This window comes from Podarcis liolepis (assembly GCF_965112155.1).
Source record: "Podarcis liolepis genome assembly, chromosome: 15".
NCBI classification, from domain to species: Eukaryota; Metazoa; Chordata; class Lepidosauria; order Squamata; family Lacertidae; genus Podarcis; species Podarcis liolepis.
The window spans coordinates 24,346,961-24,367,605 of NC_139566.1; the positions used below are offsets into that span (position 1 = coordinate 24,346,961).

General features: G+C 41.2%; 1 protein-coding gene across 40 annotated transcripts in view; it reads right to left on the minus strand.

The window, feature by feature from the left end:
* The window catches only part of MTMR3 (myotubularin related protein 3), a 56,334-nt gene extending 39,838 nt beyond the window's left edge, over positions 1–16,496 (minus strand). For 7 of the 40 annotated variants that reach the window (XM_083478484.1, XM_083478476.1, XM_083478466.1 and 4 more), the window contains exons 1-2: positions 15,879–16,104; positions 6,744–6,832 (exon numbers count right to left, since the gene is read on the minus strand). The gene's annotated coding sequence lies outside the window, so the exon portion shown is untranslated. Of the gene's footprint in view, positions 1–6,174; positions 6,350–6,743; positions 6,833–13,183; positions 13,300–15,878 lie in introns of all 40 variants that reach the window. The other 33 variants (XM_083478468.1, XM_083478463.1, XM_083478458.1 and 30 more) reach the window with 14 other exon arrangements.
* Positions 16,497–20,645: the final 4,149 nt, after the last annotated feature.

Consider the following 20,645-nt stretch of genomic DNA (forward strand, 5'->3'; position numbering starts at 1 on the left):
TCTGGATCTGGTCCTGTAGTCAGGTCCATTTCCCCAAGCTTCGTTTAAATGATTTGTTCTCCTGAGCTCAGAAGAACCCTGGAAATTTAAAAGGCAGGCGCAAAGCTGTTCAATTTCCTCTCCTCAGCCACACTGGAGGAAAGGTCACTGGAGGAGAGGTCAAGGTGTGATAATCCTTCTCATGAACATAGCACTGAATTATGGTTTTGCATTGCATGCAAAACAGACCTACATGTGCTGAACAGTGCCTCTTGATTGCTGGCTTCATCTATCAATCCTAAATTATGGTTTTAATCTTCCTCCTTGAATTGTTATTCCACTTTGATACAGTGGTACCTCGGGTTAAGTACTTAATTCGTTCTGGAGGTCCGTACTTAACCTGAAACTGTTCTTAATCTGAAGCACCACTTTAGCTAATGGGGCCTCCTGCTGCTGCTGCCACACCGCTGGAGCACGATTTCTGTTCTTAACCTGAAACAAAGTTCTTAACCTGAAGCGCTATTTCTGGGTTAGCGGAGTCTGTAACCTGAAGCGTATGTAACCCGAGGTACCACTGTATTTCTTAAAAGGTTGAGAAAGGTTGTTTTGTTTTTTACAATCCAAGCTGCTTCAGACCTTGGTTTTAGGTAAAAATGATGTAGCAGAAATAGAACAAAATGCATGTATCTGATGGTGTCACACTCAAACCACTAGTACTACTGACTGAAGCTTAGTCTATGCAGGCCAAGCCACAATACCCACCACCAAGTGATGAAAGACAACTCCAAGTTGAAGACCAGAGCTTTGCAACTCTGTGCCTTGCGAATGAAGCACAGATGATGCATACAGAATTCCTCCTACAGAGGAGGTTGATGGGGCCGGTTCCCCAGAGATTTCCAAAGTGATCCTAAATCAAAGCAGAAGTTTCAGCTCTATCCTATAATTATCAACACAACAGGTGAAACTTTAGTCACAAATATGTAGCAATTTATCTGACTACCAAGGGAGCTTTCTGGGCATAGATGAAATCTTCATTCTGGAGAGCTGGACTTCATGCAGTGTTCATCTTTCTGTCCACAAAGACGGATAGTTATCCATTTTGCAAAGGTGATAATATTATATATTCACAGGTTTAAAAAGGGGGTCCAGCAAAGGCTCTTATGGGGAACATTAAACGCCTGTGACTTTTTAATTTGCCTTCCTAAAATAAACAAGGGCTAAACACAATAAAGGAGAAAATCTAGTTTTAGGAGCTTTCCCTTGGACTGGATGTTACTTTCCAAAAAAAGTAAACGTAGTGGTGTGTGTAGTGGTGAAGTGCACAGCTGTCCAAAATAGCATTTGAGAAATGAGTGGCTGCCTCTTTTTTTATTACCTTTGCAACCCATTATGAACTTTGCTCTGAGCATCTCTATATAGAAAAATTCCTTCAACCATCTTATTGTCTTATTATTGTTCTTTGTCCTTCTCTTTAACCTTAAACAACTTTGATACAAATATATATATAGAATGATCCGGGACAATTTCATATTATATCAGATTACCTCTATTGTAACCACAGCAGTAACTTCTAATGAGAGACAGCAGTCACTTCAGAAAAATGTGACATGACTGCCTGAAGAATGATTAGCTAGCCCCAGAAACAAAAGATGGGCACCGGAACTGACTGGAAGAAGTTCCTTTCTGTGACAAGATTCTTGAGCAAAAATTATCAAAACGCTTCTCTTTCAAGATGCCCTGAATCTTGGATGAAGACATGAGCCCCCATGGCATAGTCAGACCTACATACCTCACTGTCTCTTCAGTTGGCAGTACATGTTTCTCCCTTAGGCAAAATGAAAGCTGGGAGATGGAGGGGGGGGGGTCGGTACGTTTCAAACTTCTGACACGCTTTCCAGAAGTTTGGCCATCACTGTACTGAAGTTTAATTAGCCTTCACAAACCTCATGCCCTATAGATGTTTTGGCTCCTTTGCCATCACCTGCACAGAATTCCCTGTCACCTGTGGCTACCAGGTTATTATTGAAATCAGCCTTCCCCAACCGAGTGCCCTCCAGGTGCTTTGGACTACAACTCCTGCCAGCTTCAGCCAGCTCTGCTGTGCTCCCATCCACCTTAGCATCATATGACTGTGCTGGCTGGGGTGACAGGAGTAGTAGTTCAAAGTATCTGGAAGGCACCAGGTTGAGGAAGGCTGAATTAGACAAAGAATCTTGTCCAGTGGCTGCTATTCCCCCCCCCCCCAAATTGATAAAAATCTCAGTCATTTAGGGAACAGGGTTGCATGAACTGGAGAGAGATTCAGATTTATTACATTTCTATTGCAAAGCTCAACATCTGTGTTATCCATTAGGTTTTATCTCTTCCGGTACTAGTGACCAAGCAGCCAATCTCTTTTTTTAGCGGCCCTTCCCTTAGGAAAGGCTAACGGGGAGGGCTGTTTGGTACCACTGCTGGAAGGTGCTAGGTGTCAAACAGTGTGTAGGTGTCAAACAGTGCTATGTGTCAAACAGTGTGTAGGTGTCAAACAGTGATATCTACACACCTACACACTACCATGCCCCAGGGCGGAGTGTTGTAAAAAACAAACAAACACTACTTGGTCCACCAAAAACTGTATACCCCTGCAAGCAAAACTACATAAACCAGAATAATACATTCAAAACACATGATATTCACATTTGAGAAAGAAAGAACTGAGCTGAGATCCCAAGTCAAAATAAAAACCAAACAAACTGCTCTGTCCTGTACAGAAGAGCAATCTATATTCAAAGCTTTAATCCATAAACCAAAGACTACAAGAATGTCAGCAGTGGGAAAATCATTAGATCTCAATAAATGTTTGCTTAACAAAAGAAAATTAAACATGGGGAGGGGGCAGCATGATCCTTCCAAAATGAAAAGGTACATTATCTTTCTGTGGGAGTTTGTCTAATAAAGAAGAAAGGTTCACTGCATACAGACAAAGAGCATAATTTGATTATGAGCACCCAACCAGAATATAATGCCCCTGTTCACAGCAAATTCCTGTTACCAGGAGTATTAACAACAGTGAAGATAGAAGAATTCCCACCAAATGTGCTATTTCCTTACAAACTTGCATGCAATATGTATTGATTCCACCATAAATTGAAAATCCAAAACTACAGCCTTCCTCTTCCTATTTAACCGTCTCTTGATTGGCAACAATTCAACTAGATTTCATGCATCTGGTAATATAGATGCAACGTAAAATGTTGCCATGGACTCTTGGGAAACAAAATTTGGTCCGCAGTTATAGCTCAATAATTGTATTCAACAAAAGCATATCATTATTTCTTTTGATGTGACAGATAACAGTTTTAAACCGGCAGTTTTGTAATTAGGTAACTCTGTTATCTAGCCACTCTCTGTTCAATCCATGAATAGTAGCTCCCAAGGCTAAGGAGCTGCGGGCACCTAACAGTCGTAAGGACCCATTGCCAGCAATATGAACATTTTCTCCATGCATCATCTTCCCCAAAGTAACTTTTCAGAGCTTCTCAGAGCTCAGCAGGAATATCCCCTCCTAAATTACTGCCTCTGGTATTGACCAGACTTCTAACTGATAATTGCAGGGCACCGATCTATAGAAGCGAAACTATAAGCTAATCATGGGAGATGGAGAGGCCACATATACACACATCACTTTTTTTCTGGGATGGATCAACTCTTTACTTATCAGCAGCAAGATGTTCATGTTTGTGTGAGATAAGACGAATTGGCGAGAAGAGGGGAAGTGGCTTTTCTAAGAAGTGCAGTACACAACATTGTAGATTCAGATCCTTCACTTTTTCCATCAAGCAATCTGGAAATCAGTCCATGATCAGCTGTTCCTTTTGTGAGTCTTTACAGAGGCTAAATGGCTTCACAAACCCTGAACTCAGTGAGTCTCTAGAATGCCCTTTCCTGAGTGTCTTTATGCTGCTTTATGAAGACATTGAAGCTCTCAGCTTGATGCCCATTCTGGCACATCTGAACCCCGATTCCTCCTTCCCGTTTTTCCAGAATATTATTGCAAGCTCTCTCTCTCCCCCCCCCCCATTCTCTACTCCTCCTGCCAGCTTTTGAATTCTCACTGCAACTTCCTCTTCCTTTTTCCTCAGTACCTGAAGCAATTCATCACACAATCTCACTGCAACATCAGCCCTCACTCATCCTGTTTGTCTCATCAGTCTTAACTGTTAAATAGTAAACTGCAGAACAGGGGCGTCCAAAACATTGATCCCGATCTACTGGTCTATCGCAGGGCGCCCCTGGTTGATCCCGTGATCCTGAGCAATCAATCACCCGGGGGGGGGGGGAGCTCAAAAACTTTGGTTCATCCTCTCCCAAAAAAGCTCAACATTGGTCAATCCAATGGGTAGATCACTTCCAGTTTTTTAATAGTGGGAGTAGATCACAGTCTCTTGGAAGTTGGACATCCCTGCTGTAGAGTTTCTCAATAAAATTTCGTTTCTGGAAAAACTCATCTTGTCTCCACTGATCCCTTGAAAACGCAACTATCCTAACTAAATGATCCAAGTTACGTATACTTTGCTCTCCTGTGTTCTAGTGTTAGCTACCGAGCCAGCCCCACAGGACAAACAGCAGCTTCTGGCAGAATACCAGCAGAGCTGCTGTAAGAAATGGTTATATTATCACATGTTAAGATTACCCCCCACTCCTCTACCATTCATGGAAGAGGTTGTTCTCTGAACATGGAGTAGTAGTCTACAGACATGTTAAGAGACATGTTTCCTAAGTATAGTACTTCTTCAAGCACTGCCTGCAGAGAGCTGCAGTGCTGGGGACTGAGACTTAGAGGAATTTCTCCCTATAGATTAAAATGATCTGCTGCTGCTTCTTGGGTCTTTTATGAGACTTCCTGTGTTGTGAGGGGACATGGCCATCAATCTGGACACTCTGCCTTTCATTTCTTATATTAATAAACCCCCAGTCCACTGAAGAAAACAAGGATGTACCTATCTCTCCTAAGCTTTCCCCCTTTTCCTCATAAGTCACTTTTTTAAAAGACTGTAAACCAGCATACCATTCTTCAAAAAAGAATGCAACAGCAATGATAAGGGCAAGAGTGAACATGATGGAGGAAGAGAAAGATATTTCAAATTCCTAGAAACCATACCAGCTGTTTCAGTACTAGCTCTTTGAAATGGTGAATCAATATTTTTAAGTCCTACATACTAACATATCAATTTTTCAGGGAGTTTACGTTCCCCCCAACCCAAGCTGGGACAAGGGATTTTAAAACCTTGAGTTAAGGGAGCTGGTATAGATCATCAACATTGTGAGATCCTTTTGCAAGCATGAGAATGAAAACCAGTGATTCCACACATGATGGCTGGGTGGGTGCCGGTTCCAGGAACAGAACTGCCGAAGGGCTGGCCCTTATCACGCTCAAGTTAAGGACTTAATAGGAATGGGTACAACTAGGTAACAGCCCCAGACATTCTGAGCAAACAGAACTGTATTACAAATTGTAAACAATTTATTTAGCAAGTGGACAAAATTTTATATTACTGTGGTGGCATTAAATTGATATGAATCAAAACTGACTTCACAATTCACAGATTTAATATAAACAAACCTGTACCTATCAGTCTTACTTATGCAACCTGGAAGCAGTTGCACAAATAATACAATAGAAATATGCAGGACAATAAAATACTAAAAACACTCAATTTTCCATTTTGAACAAGTATACCTTACAGAACTGTAACAGTGAATTCATTATGGAGTTTAAATGTTCTCTGGGTAAATTTCCCATTTGTTCCAAAAATACTTTATACTTCATCCTTTGGTTCCCTCCCAACTTAGGTGTTCTCCAGAAGGCTGCAGAATGTAACTCTGACTCTGCTGACTTTAAAAAGTTCCAGAATTTCTGCAGTAAACACACAGGTGCTGAAATTCTCATTTCTCACCAATGAAAGCACTTCTTAAAATTGATTACGGTTATTAGTGCCCTTGGAAGAACCACACTTTTCTTTTCTGCCTAGGCTCATGTCAACATCAACAAGTAGAAAGAGACCAGTAACTTTAGACAAAATGCATGTAGTTGACCAAAGCCTACTTTTGACAAGTAAGACTGTATACCGGGGGCGGGGGGGGGGGATGCAGTCATAATAAGTTAGAGCTACTAGCAGCCTATAACACAGCTATAGTAAATGCCAACTGTACCAAATGAAAGCAAGGTTTTTCATTTGCTCCAGCGGGTGAGAGCGTAGTGACCAAGCAAGATCCAATAAGCTGGTTCTGTAGTTTTCATCCTTGGCTTGGGTTTTACATGAAAACTGGAATGCTGTACCTGTAGCACGCTTGCTTAAAAGGTTGGCTGTCAGCAACATAAATCTTCCTATTTAAACAGAAATACAGTAAATATCTAAAGGCAGCCAATTTGTTCTCCAGCAGAGTACATTTAATTTTTAAAAAAACTAAAGTAAATCTGTAGAATCATAACTGACAGGGACACAATACCATCTTGTCTAAACCTACTAAATGATTGTAAATTTCACATTCTCTTAAGTAATGAATTATCATCTTGCTGTTGCTGCTGTAAAACTCCCTCCTCCATTTTCAGTCTAGCTTCCTGTAGTTTAAACCTACTGCTTCTTAGCCGATCTTCAGTGCAAAATTTAAACAGCTTTTTCTGTAGTTTTTGGATATGTATTTGACAACAGTCAACATTATAACAGCCTCGCAAACAAGTCCCCACAAAGGTAGAAAAATCCTTTATGAGCTAAACTCACAGTTCCTTCAGCCTTTCTTCATATGTCTTCTAGATCCCTTCAGCATCCTCAATGTTCTTTTTTAAGTCAAGGTAATTGGTTCCTTTTATCTATTAATTTATCAGGAACATAAGAGAAAATTAAGTTACTTAAGTTAAAATTAAGTTTAATTAAGAAAATTAAGTTACAACATATATTACTTTAACCAATAGACTATACCAGAGAAAGTTCATAACTTCATATGACGTTTATGTTTAGAGCAAACAAGGAAGACCATTTTTTTTATTTATTATGATGATGAACTAAAAGAGTACTCCACTTCCAGCATGAAATGTAGCTGGTAAAGGGTTACAAATTAAAGACAGGCACAGAAACAAGAAATAGGTACAGTATTCCCTTCCCACACATCAGACAAGATATTTGCATATTAGAAATTTCATTATGGGACTAGTGACAGTCCTAGTACCAAAGGAAGAAGGGGTTCCAATTATAAAAGCTTTGCAAATAAGACTCCCAAAATTACTAGCCCACCATAATTTTTACTGTTCACCTGTTAAGGCATTACAAAGTACCGTAAGTTGTTTGCGGCACATTAGCTAGGAGCAAGGGGAGAAGGGAAATTCATTCCCAATAACTGCTTGCTTGCCTAAGGGTAATCTATACTCACAAGCAAGCAGATATACATTATAACAGCCATTTATTAAGCATTTGGAACACCCTATCTTGTGATTTCAACCCACCTCTTCAATCTTCTCTAAAAAAATATAGTAACTAGCTTTAGGAAACTCTGTGTTGTGCGTTCGCAACTATTCTACTTAGTTGTATATCTTTCACAAAAATTGACAGAATACTGCTTAATCAATGGAAGGTACACAATTTAATCTGTATGCCATATTTGTTATTGCACCTCAAAACTGAATTTGCATTTTCTGTTGTCACTGTCGCGTTGTGGATTCGTCCCCGTCTCTCTCTCTCTCCCCCCCCCCCCCCCGGCTATCCACCAATTATCCACCAGTTTATAAATTCCTCTATTTTGAGGTCAGTAACAACTTGGCATTTGTCTTTGGTTTCCAAGCAAGTGCTTTAACTGGCCAATATAAACTTTGAATTCTAAATCAGCCCTTCTTAGGTCTTGTTTCTACTGAGGTGGTTGACCTGAACGTGAGCTGTTCTGTTTTAAACCACAGGTATGGGCTCACGTGATGGAATGCTTCTCCATACAAAATACCCACTCTGCACAGAAAACTAGGAAATGGGAGAGAAGGCTAGGCTAAGGCTAGAACCAGTCTCCCTAGTTTTCAATGTGCAAGGATACAGTATTATCTATTATATATACGTGGAGCAGCATTTCATTACGTGAGCCGCACCTGTCTGAAGTGCCACATCCAGAGACAAGCTTACCACCACAGTGAGAGCCAGGCCTATGTCACACCCTTCATCTAGGTGACTAATAAAAGTGACTAGAATTGACTAAGCAGATCCCAGCCAAATCTTGTTGTACACCAACAATGAATTATTAGCGAAGTTCTCCAACAGCCCAACCTAATGCTCTAAAATATATTTCTCCAATTTATAATTCATGAATGTCATCAAATAGATGTTTGAATGCTTTCAATCTGGTGTGTTACCCTCAGTCAAACAATTTACCATACCAACAGAGGAAGCTGAATTAAGGTGATACCGTTTGCTCTTTATAAAAATGCTCTTCAAAACTGTAGACTGCTAGGAACTGCTCAGCTTGTTTATAAGCTTAAGCTGCTTTTTTGTTCTACTTGCCAAGCTTATTCATTATCTCTAGGAAGCACACAATTCCATGGACCCTCCCTTTTTTAAGATAACCACGGCATTTGCCTTCAGCCAGTTAGAGATCTTGCACAGTTGCAATGGGAAACTTTGGAATGGAAAGTGCAAGAATTTCCCCCCACTCCAAGTCCCTGCCAAAGACCTAGGGGTTTAGATTCAGTGCCATCAAAGCAGCCCCTCCAGCCCCTTCCTCACACTTACTCTTGCATGGAGATGAGAAGGGGATGCTGACAGCAGGGACACCTCCCAGTCTGACACAAGGAAACATGGGGAATTTAGTTCCTGATGCTTCCAGTGTTAAATGTAGAGCGTTCACTACATTACAAAATAATAGAAACTGCATTTCCAATGCTTCCTGGCAGTAATAAGCATTCCCTCAGCATCACGTCTGAGGTCTTCAAAGCCACAAGCCCTCTCTGTTGCTATCCTTACCCCCAAGAGTAAGCTTGCGAAAAGGGAATGGTATGCAGGCAGCTGGCAGCAGCAGAGGCCTTAGGCTGCAGGTAAATCAACAGGGCCTTTTCAGACAGGGCTCATGCTTCCCAGTTCAGATGGGACTATGATATAACTATTTTTATTTTATTTTTTTGTTTCTGGATGTAATGTTTTGGCTAATGTTTAAATTGTTAGCATGCCTCCCAATTTGCTTGATTGTTTATTTTAAACAAACAACCATGCAAAAAAAAATGAGAGTGAAGGACTGAATTGGGATTAAAGAAAATATACTTTAACCCATTACATTTTTATAGCATTTTCATTCCCCTCCCAGGTAATTAGACATGATCTCCTGGTCAACACTATAGCTTCCACTTGCCATGCATAGGGCAGTTAACAGAAGGCAGGAACCACTTCCCTTAAACCAAGTCAGACTACTAGTCCACCACATTCAATACTGTCTACTCAGAGTAACAGTCTCTCCCCAGGGTTCCACACAGAATTGTTTCCCACTCTAACTGGAGATTCCTGAGATCTCAAGTCTTTAAAAACATGATATGACAAACAAAGCCTACTTGCCTGGCTTGTACAAGCAAATACCAGTTGAGGCTATTATTCCCAGACTCTGAAAATGGAATTTGGAATAACAGCTTCTCTCTCCCCATTTTAAATCAGATGATGTCACAATGCACAGACAAGCACTTTACAGAACAGTGAGAATTATATGCTGTGCTCCTGGGTGTAAAGTCACAACCGCATACTTTAAAGTGTTCAAATCAGCTAGAAGCATGTTCTCCTCTATGAGGAACACCTTAGCTATAATGTTTGCCTAGGATTCTGCACTCCTTAAAAGACCTTCTTGAGATCTGATTACATCATCACATCCCTAATAAAATATCCTACCCAGGATGTGATTTGCTTATGGACCAAAAATCACCTAGGAAAGAGAATGAAGCAATGAGTCTCATCTTTCTTTTCCCCTTATGATAACCGACCTGAAACACAACACTCTAGTCTAGCCTTTCTCAACCCTGGGTTCCCAGATGTTCTTGAACTACAACTCCCATCATGCCTGACCACTGGCCATGCTGGCTAGGAATGATGAGAGTTGTAGTCGAACATCTGGGGACTCAAGTTTGAGAAAGGCTTCTCTAGTCAGTATGTGTATACTGTATTAACCATACAAGAAGCAAAATTCTCTCTTACAGAAGAAACTTATTTTCAAAGTTCAGCATAGGGTTCAATTCTGGCATCACACATAATTAATGAATGATGGGCATGATATCTGAACTGACAAACCATAGTTACACATTCACACCACTGCTTCCAGAGACAGGAATCAATTTGTGAAGTGCTTAGTGTACTGGAAATTAAAGGAAACAAAGCTACAAGCAATGGTTTGCCTGGAAGCTCACAACCTGGGTCCGAAACTGGTTGACTCAAACCATGATCATCTCATCACAGGGTCTGTTCTATACAAGGTAGAAATCAGGAATTTAGTATGGCAGCACCTACCCTTTGGAGCTCACTCCCGTTACATGTCAGAAAGGAGCAGTCCTACTACTGTCTTTTCAGATCTTCCTTTTTCAACAAGACTTTTAAGTGGGGATTTTTATCCCAATTTGTATTAAATTTGAAATTGTTTATGTTTTTGATGTTAGGATGTTTCTTGGGAAGCGAGTCATAAATGAAATAAATAAATGAATAAATAAATAAGAAGTGCACATTGGAGCCTGGGCAGAGAAGGCTCCCTTTCCCTCCCTTGTGTGTTGGCAACCCCAAGTTATTCTGGCATCCAAGCTAACAGCCTCAAGTTTGTGCAAATAAACTGAAGGAAAGATTGGTAAACTGGAACAAACTAAACAAACGTCTGCATCGCCGATACCATAAGAAAGTCCTGTATGATCTAAATGAAAGTATGGCATGATTCTTTTATTCACTTTCAGTCCTCTTCTCCCTCAGTGAGGAATTCTGGTGCCAGGTGATATGCTACACTGTATGGCTTACAACAGAGCTAGCCACCCGCTTGTGAATATTATCAGAGATCACAAAGAAAGGAATATATAACAACAAGAAGATGAGGAAAATAACAAAGAGACTATATGGACAGAATTGTGTCATTAAAGCAGCAGCAAGAGTGATGTTTGGATCCCTTTCGGAGCTCGAAGTATGGGTACCCCCAACAAAATTTTAAAAATTTGTCTGTATAATTTGGAACTAATGTGATTTGGAATTAATGTGATTTGATTGGCCTGTTAATAAAAATTATTTTTTAAAAAAAATACAACAGAGCTAGCCAACATGGTACCCTGCAAATGTTTTGGACTACAGCTCCCAGCAGCAAATCCAATGATAAGGGATGTGAGTTGTAGTCCAAAACATCTGCAGGGCACCACTTTGGCTACCCATGGCATACAGCATGCCAGCTTGTACAAGTTATGCATACAGGTTGGTTGGCTGGTTGGTTTTACTTTTGTGAAAATAGATGACTCTTGTTTTCTACAGGATATTTTTCTGGAAAATAAATTTTGTGTGCCATAAACAAGGTTCTGATTCAGGTATGCACAAACCCACTACTACTAGCCATCTCAAGCAACAGATATTGCTAAAACCTGCCTAAAGCCCTAAACATGGTACAAAAAGCCAAGTGGCAAATCTTCCCTGTAACAACAGTGTTTGCTATTTTATAGCCAGTGAGCTGCAAAGCATCTTCATGGGATTTACTCAGGGCCACAGCTCAGTAGTAGTGCACATGCTTTGGATGTGAAAGATCCCAGGTTCAATCCTCAATATCTTCAACTAGGACTAAGAAAGACTCCTCCCTGAAACCCATCTGAAATAGACTCTGCATAATGCAACTTCCCATGTTCTGGGAAAATCCAAAACTTAGTAACATATTTTTTGAGGATTTAAAACTTTAGTCAAATCCATTAAGCACACCTAGTGCAAGCAGTTTAAAAGCAGCTGGAATCATTCTTTAACAAGCTGCAAAATTTACCTGAAGTATCAAAGGTGGAGTGCCTTCTTTCCTCATACTTGATTATTTATTCTCGTATGCATAACAACCACCTGCAATGTTGTCCTTGAAAATTAAGTATCTCTTTTGCATTAATCTTGGCTTCCCCCCTTGCCTTAACACCTCTGCAGTTTACAGTCTCAATACACAGCTTAGCATGGCAATATGCATTAGGAGATGCTTTGCTTGCTGCACACAAAATGACGCAGTTCCATTCTTCAGTCTTCTACTAACCAATAAATACCCAACCACCTGAAGCTATGTGCCTACTCCACACCAGGCAGTTCTCAAATTCCACATATTGTATTAACTTTCCCCAACTGTTCTCTCCAGATAGTTTTTTTGGAGCCTAACTCCCATCAGTCCCAACCTGCATGGTCAATGACTGGGAATGATGAGAGTTGTAGTCCACAACAAGTGGAGGGCATTAGGCACAGGGAGGGGAGTTGCCATATATCATTACTCCTTCAAAACCTGGCAATGTTCCTATATCTACCTGCCCTCTGTCACATGAAACTTTGAGAAATCTTTCCATACAACACTCAGTACTTTTCATCACTCTGATGTTCCACTTCACCTACACTTCTGAAATATTCAAACCCCTCCATGTATCCATATGTAAAGTACTGATAGAACACATTCCAGTTCTGGATTAATGATGCAGCAGATGGAGGAGGAGTGAAGCAGCAGTGACCATTCATCATGTCACAATAAGTAGTAGAGATAAGATAATGTGGAAGCAATGTTGGACATTTAAATAGTATGCACCTACACAGTGGATATATCCAATACCTTCCTGGCAGCCCAGGGCAAGCAACCCCCATCCTCACATACACATTCCACTCATGGTGGACATTGGACAAGGGAGGGAAAGCCGGGCCTTCTCTATCCCACATGTTTTCTCAGCACAATACAGCTTTTAAAGGGCACTGGTCACTTAGATCTGAAGTTGAATTTCCAAGGGATGTCCATTAGTTAATTGACAGATTTCCATTGAACTTGAAGCCTGCCGCTCAATCCTATGCTTGTTTAGTTGGAAGTGTCACTTTGTTGAATTAGGCTAACTCTGGTCAGTGTGCATAAGACTGCCTTAGAAATACTGTACAATTGAATCACTCAAGACCATTGTGGTAACACCAGCACCATCCCTTCAGCTCCCAAGCAAAGATATAGAAACATCTGTGGCTGCAATCCTAGCTGCACTTACTTGGAAGTAAGCCCCACTGAATGCAATAGAACTTCCTTCTGAGTAGACATGGTTAGGATTGTGCTGGTGGTGAATGATTTTGGAAAAAATCCTCCTTTACAGCTAGACAGACAGATCTGGAAGAGATTGTGAAGCTTATAGTAACAAGTATAGAATGAAATGGCCTTCAAAAATAACAAATTCCAGCAACAGTATATTATATGCAAGAAAACCTGAAATTAGCAACCACTGCCAACTTTCAAGATGAAAGAACTGCTTCAAGTCCAGAACCAAACTCAAGTCGAGCTCCTGTAAACCTGCAAGCAATCACTTAACAGTGTCTACCCAACTCAGCATGGCACACCACACCCCATATCTAGAACACCACAAATGGAACATAGTCTCCAACACAACTTGAATCAGAAAAGGTAAAAACAGAGTCCCATGACACAACAATAATTCTGAAATCATCATTCTGACTTTCTAGTCACACCCCTGCAGTGGTAAAATCCAGTCTTTCTACAGAAAAGTTCATGTTCTCAGTTCTATGTCTCTATCCACTTTAGGTAAAACCTTAGGGGAGTAGAAAGATAAACCTCTATATCTGAATACAGAGACAAACTCTGAACCAATAAAGGGATGTTGTAGTCCTTTGGAAAGGTGAAGGATACAGGGGTGGGAAAGAAGGTGATTAACCCAGGCTTCCTCACAACGGTCTTAACTATTTTCATATGCAGGTATCCCACACAATACCCACACAATACTGACCGTATCTCATACAAAAGTCACCCACGTGCAGTGGGTAGCACCAGCAACCTTGCAAACAGTTGTGCAGTATGAGGAGGAAAGGAAATATCACGAAACTTATCCATTACACACATGCATACCATAAGGGGTGTGAGAGTTAAAAGGTCTCACCTGAGGACATTCCCAAGATCACTTAAAAGAGATTAAATGCTCCCCCAGTATCCCTTTAGCTTGCATATCAAAATCTACAAAAGTTAACCTAAACCCAGTAAGGGCACACATCTTTGTGTCTAGTCATTTGTGGTCTTCACAATACTAAAAGCCAACTTTTGTCATGCTCCTTTGCTAGTCTCCAGAGGCAATTTACACTTGCCACAGGTAACCTGGTAAGTGGTTATTTACAGCACTGCTTCAATCACCAAATCATACTCATAGCAGATTACAGAGACACAAATGGGTGGATTTTCTGTACACCCTTTTCAGTGTGGTCTAATCTGCATGGTGATGGCAAGGATGGAAGCATAAATTGGGAGTTACTTTGGATATTAATTATTGTGGAGAACAAAGATGACTGTGTGCTGATGATAACATTAAACCGGGGGCAGGAAGACAACATACAGGAAGGTGAGGAAAAAACGAAAATATCAGATCTAGGGTTAAAAGGGAAAAGGAGAAACACATAATATGGGAGGAAAAGGGGGGGGTTAACAAACTCAATCTTCTGCCACACAAATTGGTCTCAGGCCTAAAACATGGATGCACCCAGCCAAAGGGAAGCCAAGTACACCTTGCATTTACTTACATGTATGTTTATGTTCCTCAAATGTCCCATGCAGTTGAGCAAGAGTTAAGAGGCCAAAATTTGGGACCCGTGTACGCTTCCTTGAAACTATGTCCCACAGAATACAGCAAGCCTTACTTTCAAGTAAATTTACCCACTTCTTTATGGGGGGTAAGCCCTACTGAATTCAGTGGGACTTTACTCCAGAATAAAAAGAGGCACAGGAGCAGGCTTCATGCTCCTAAGCAAGATAGAAGAGTCCAGATTCAGTTTTCACCTTGGCCACAAACTCATCAGGCGGGCTTAGGCTAGCAGTTATTCTGTCCCATGACCTGCCTCACCCCCATTCACAATAACACTGATCTACCTTACAGAGCTGTTATCCCCATATGAGATAGTACACACACACACAAGGTTGTATCCTGTCAACTCCAACTCCAAGCAAACTCATAGAAATAAATTGGCACGACTAATTTAGGTCCATTAATCTCAGTAGGTTTATTCTGAGCAGCACTGGATAAAACATATTATCTATAACACGATGTAGTAACACTGAGAGGTCCCAAGACCACCACCAGCAGCTACCTCCACACTTATCCCCCCCCCCAAAAAAAGGACTGTGAGAAGCAGCAGCGCTCTAAACAACTCTATTAAAAAACCAAGCAGCAGGGCGACTTATTTACCACCACCATTCATTATTAAGTATCCCTATTAGCCCTGCCCTCCGTTATTATTTACCAACGCTTCTTATTACCCAGGGAGGGCAACCCTGACACACCGGCGATAACAGAGGGCAACGCTAACAGCAAAAACCCTGCAGCAACAAACAACAACAAGGGAGGACACAGAACGCAAAACGGCCTCTTCTCTTTGACAAGGGCAAGACTTTAAACAAACAAAGGTTGCAGTGGGAAGAGAAACAGGAATCCCAGAGAAGCGGCGGCCCTGAAGCCTTGGGGTGGGTGGGGGGACACGAAGACCCCAAAAGGGTGGAAAGTGCCTCCTCTCTCTCGCCCCCCTCCGGCCCGAGAAAAAGGCCCAACTCCGGAATACGCCAGGCCGCAGCTGCCTGAGGAATAAGATGCCAGGCCCCGGCCCCGCTCCTCAGCCGTCCTTCTCCCTTCCCATTCGGGCTGCTGCTACTGCTGCTCTTCCTCGGCCGCCTCTCTTCCTCCTCCTCCTCCTTACCCAGCGGCGGTGGCAGCGGCCGGCCATGGCGGGGGTCCCTCCTCCCCACCCCCCAACGGGGCGCGGCGGCGGCGGCGGCTCGGAGGGGGGTGGTCGCTCGGCTTCCCCTCGGCGTCGTCGTCGCTGCTGCTTCTGCCGCCGCCTTCCCCTCGGCTCTGCGGCTCGGCGCCTCCGCCTCCCTCCTCACAACCACAACAACATGGCGGCCGGGGCCACACACCGAAGGGTGGGGCGGGGGAAGGAGGAGAAGGAGGAGCCCGGTGGGGGAAGCGATGGAGGGCGGGAAGGAGCGCGAGCGAGGGCGGCCTCCTGCCTCGACGCTCCTCCTGAGGGGGAAACGGTGGGAGGCGGGTCGGGGGCGCGTCTCGTCGGCTTCTTCCCGAGGCAGGTGGTGGCGGCGGTGTTGCTTCTCGGCTCAGGGCTGAAGGGAGCTGGCCACTATCGCCTCTCCACGCGGACTAAAATGAAATTAAAATAAAAAGTTCCTTTTTCCTTCTCCTCGCGTCCCAACGCCTTGAGGGGATGGCTCCTTCTTTCGCAGCGACACTGAGGGAAGCGTTCATTATGAGGCGAATTCCGACAAAAGAAAACCAATCAGCAACAAGAATTTTATACTGCCTTTAAGAACATGTGTGTGTGTGTGTTACTATTAATTTATCTATATATAAATTTTATTATATATATTTTAAATTTTCTGTTTTGCAATTTGAAGTACTCATTCTTACATCCTTAAGATATCAGTGAGTTCCCTTCCTTCCATGGTTCATTTTACATACCGGTATCATAAATCCCTGCATATTTTACAGAAACTATACCATTCAGTATACCATTAATACATCCATCATAACTTACCGGTATTTACACTGTTGAATTTATCTTAATGCTGCCAGCATTTTCCGCTGTACAGTTATTTCCCATATATTCAATAAAAGTTTTCTTTTTTATATATTATTAGCATTATTACTAAATTTGTTGCCCGCCCCTCACCAGCAAGGACGGGGTTACCAGCCATTTAAAATTCAGAATTAAAAACTGTTAAGACATATTGAACAGTTAAAACATAATTAAAAACATAATTTGATGACATACAAGAATAAAGGAAAAAATACAATTAAAATGAAACATACACACAAAATATGAAGTGTCAGCTATTTCACAATCTGGAAAAATTATTATTTTTGTTGGGTGAGGGTTTTCTTTGAAGATGTATTTGTAAAGGTTAGACTATTGTCCTCAAGGCCTTACAATATTCTCACTTAAAACCCCAAAGCTGGAATGTTTACTGTATTTTCTAACAGAGGGCAGAAATTGGGTACCCAAGTCAACACAGTTGCCTTGGATTAAAGACCAGGGGGATTTCTACTTGCACCAGAGAGGTATGGCAAGCTGTATGGCGGTTCCCATTTTTGTGCTACAATAGTTATCACAGTCTAGAATAAAAGTCTGGGGAATACCGTGTTGGAGCATTATCAATTTCCCTTCCCAACTATCAAAAACAGAAGTGTGGCGGGGGGCTTAGCAGGGGAAGTATGCAGCAGTGCTGAAAATGCAGAACTTTCGCAAATATCTTTACGATCTGTTTTTGTTTAACGGGAAATGGCTATAAAATAGTCAGGACCAAATGTATTGCTGCAACAGGTACGGAGAATGGACCTTTGCTGGTGATCACCAACTTTGGGCTTTATTTCTCCTCTCCTGCATGAATGATAGCACTTCAGAATGCGCTGGGTAATTAAAGATGAGGAAAAATAAAAGCCAGTGACATATGCACTTGTGCAGGACCAGCCCTACAATTAGGCAAAGTGTGACAATTGTTTCAAGTGAAAGATGCAGTTGGGTGAGGAGTGCCAGCAAGATGTTGGGAGGGCATACCTGTGAGCAGGTCCGCGGTCGGACCTTGCATGGCATGCAAGACTTAACAAAAATTCCAAATGTATATTAACTTGCATATAATGAAGAATAACGACTAGAAGTGGCTGTAAAGATTCTAATGATATTGGCCTTCATACATCAGACACAGATGATTGCATTCCCAGGATTTTATTTTCAGCAATGTAAGTTGGGGTCCTATCGCGGGGAAATGAGAATCAGATCATACAATTGGTTCTAATGCCATACATGTAAGAAAACAAAACTGATATTTAAATACTTGATTTAAAAAAATGCAGTTGGGCCACCCTAACAAAATGACATTTCAGTTCTCCAGACCTTTAAACCTGAGAAACCTCACTTCCTGCAATCAAAGGAGTACATTCCTTGAGCAAAGAGATTTTATCACCAACACAGAATTGTAACGAAATCCTTCGTCCTACCTTGCTGGAAGAAACAAAGATGAATGTGTCAAAGGCATTCCAAGATGCCAGAACAAACCTGCAAAAGTTAGATTAAGATGGCTGATTCAGACTAGAGCAGTTCCGTAAACTGGTTCCACTCCAATTCTAGAACTGCAGGAATATGACACCGACGCAAGGAAGAATCTGTGTCAGTGGTAGATTACAGACAATGGCTGCTATTCTTTGCACATGTTCCCAAGTCCTTCTCTTTTTAAAAAGGGGCACTGTCCTTGGAAGTTCCATCTGAAAAGAAGCAGGAAATGCCACCTTCACTGTAATCTGTACAGCAGAATATGTCCTAGGCTTTGGATGTCTTTCACAAGCAATGGAAAATGAAGATCAAGCCATATTTATCAGCTTCTTGAAGAACAGCTGGCACTCAGCATTTGCTCTGCGTGCAAAACACCCCAGATTTGATACCTGGTGTCTCCAGAAAGGCCTGGGAAACACTCCCATTTGAATCCCATGAGAGATGCTGCCTGTCAGTGTTTGGCAGTACTGGCTTAGATGGATCAATTGTCTAGTATAAGGCAGCTTCCTATGTTCCTATGAGCACAAGTTTGTTTTTGGAACCTTGGTTCAGAGAAGTACCATAAAACAAACAGAATAATGAAATAATCTGTTTTGACAGGGTGAACAATATTCAAAAAGGAGTGCCTTAAAAGAGAAAAGCAACAGGAAGGAAAGCATGAGCCGAATCCTGTTTGCGCAAGGTGACTCGAGGATTGCAAGAATAACATTTTTCTAAACATGCAACGCACACAGGGAAGTGACAAGATCCACCACTGCTACACATCTAAGGAGTTCCAGGGTCAGAGACAGTATGTCTTAGGATCGTGAATGGTGGAAAGGTATTGTTCTCATGCCCTGCTCATAGGTTTCACAGATGCATCTGGGAATATAGGACAAGATAAGTCAGGTGTAGGGAACCTTTAACCCAAGGTACACATTTCCTCATAAGCAACCTTCTAGGGGCTGTATACTTCATATTTTATTTCTTAGAATGTACATATAGCTTGATTGTTAAAAGAAAACACCTCTGAGCAGTTTACAGAAAGAATAAAGCAATAAAATTATTGGTTAGAAAAAGTTTAAAATGACTATTTTAAAACCTCAACAAATAATTAAAATCAACAATCAGCTAAAAACCAGATTAAAACACATGCCAACATTCTACATTTCCGGACAGGCTTGCCTAAACAAAAATGTTTTTACCAGGCGCTTAAAAGAATACAGTGACAGCTACTGCCATATCATTGGTGGGTGTGGCCAGGCACTCATAGCTCTCCACCCTTCATCCAAGCAAGCAAGCAGGAGTTATTATTTCAGTTCAGGGACACATTCAGGCCAGGTAAAACCCACAGAGGGGACACAAAGTAGCGATGGGGGATAAATTCAATTCAGTTTGCATCGAAAGGTGAACCTACCTTATTTGCACTTTCTGAAACAATACTGGAATGGAAACACAGCCATTCTTCACAAATCTGTACTATTAATTTTGCAATGAGGTCTACAAAAACGCACATGCTGAGGTAAAGTATGCATAAAAATGTATATGTTAGTAAAAACAACATTTCAAAACACATTATTTTAGGGGAATTACTTTCCACGAATGTGTATATTAGGCAAAAGTACAATCTGTAATGAGATATTCATACTACAGTGCTAGTGAATTTTATTTTATTTTTAAATATTTTTATTGCATTTTTTCCAGATAGATTTGAACAGCACAGAAAAACAAAGAAAACAAGAAAAGAAAAGAAAGAAGACAGATTATTACCAAAGCTTGTTTCAATCCATCATCGGACTTCCCCACATCTCCCGCACAATGCATTCTCAAATAATAAATTTGTCAGCAAATTATAACCTTGTTTCATATGTTTCTTTTGTACTTTCAGTTGCATATTAAGTTTAAATTACTTATTGTCCAAATTATTCAATAAACACATATATTATCCTTTTTTAAACATTTAAACATTGGTTCTTTCATTATTATTATCTAATTTCATATATATTCCACTCTCATTGCTGGGGCTATCCTTCCAAATCGTACGAAATCCTATAGTTCATATAACTTATAAAGTTTTTGCAAATAGTCCTTAAATTTCTTCCAGTCCTCCTCCATTGCTTCTTCTCCCAGATCTCGGATCCTGGCAGTCAGTGCTAGTGAATTTTAAGGATGGTGATCATGATGACAAACAACTGGTGTGGAATTGTGAGGAACTGAACATAAGACTGGAAAAAGGAGAAACTTAGAAAAACCGAAATTGACATATTAATCCATCAAGGTCACATTCCAGCCAGGTAAAACTAACAGAGGTTGTACAGAGCAGAGCCAGTGAGGAGCATGGCAGGCTGGAGGGAGTTGCATTGACCTGAGGTTCGCCACCTCTAATTTATATCCTAGAATTCTAACCTTACTTATTCCTGTGCT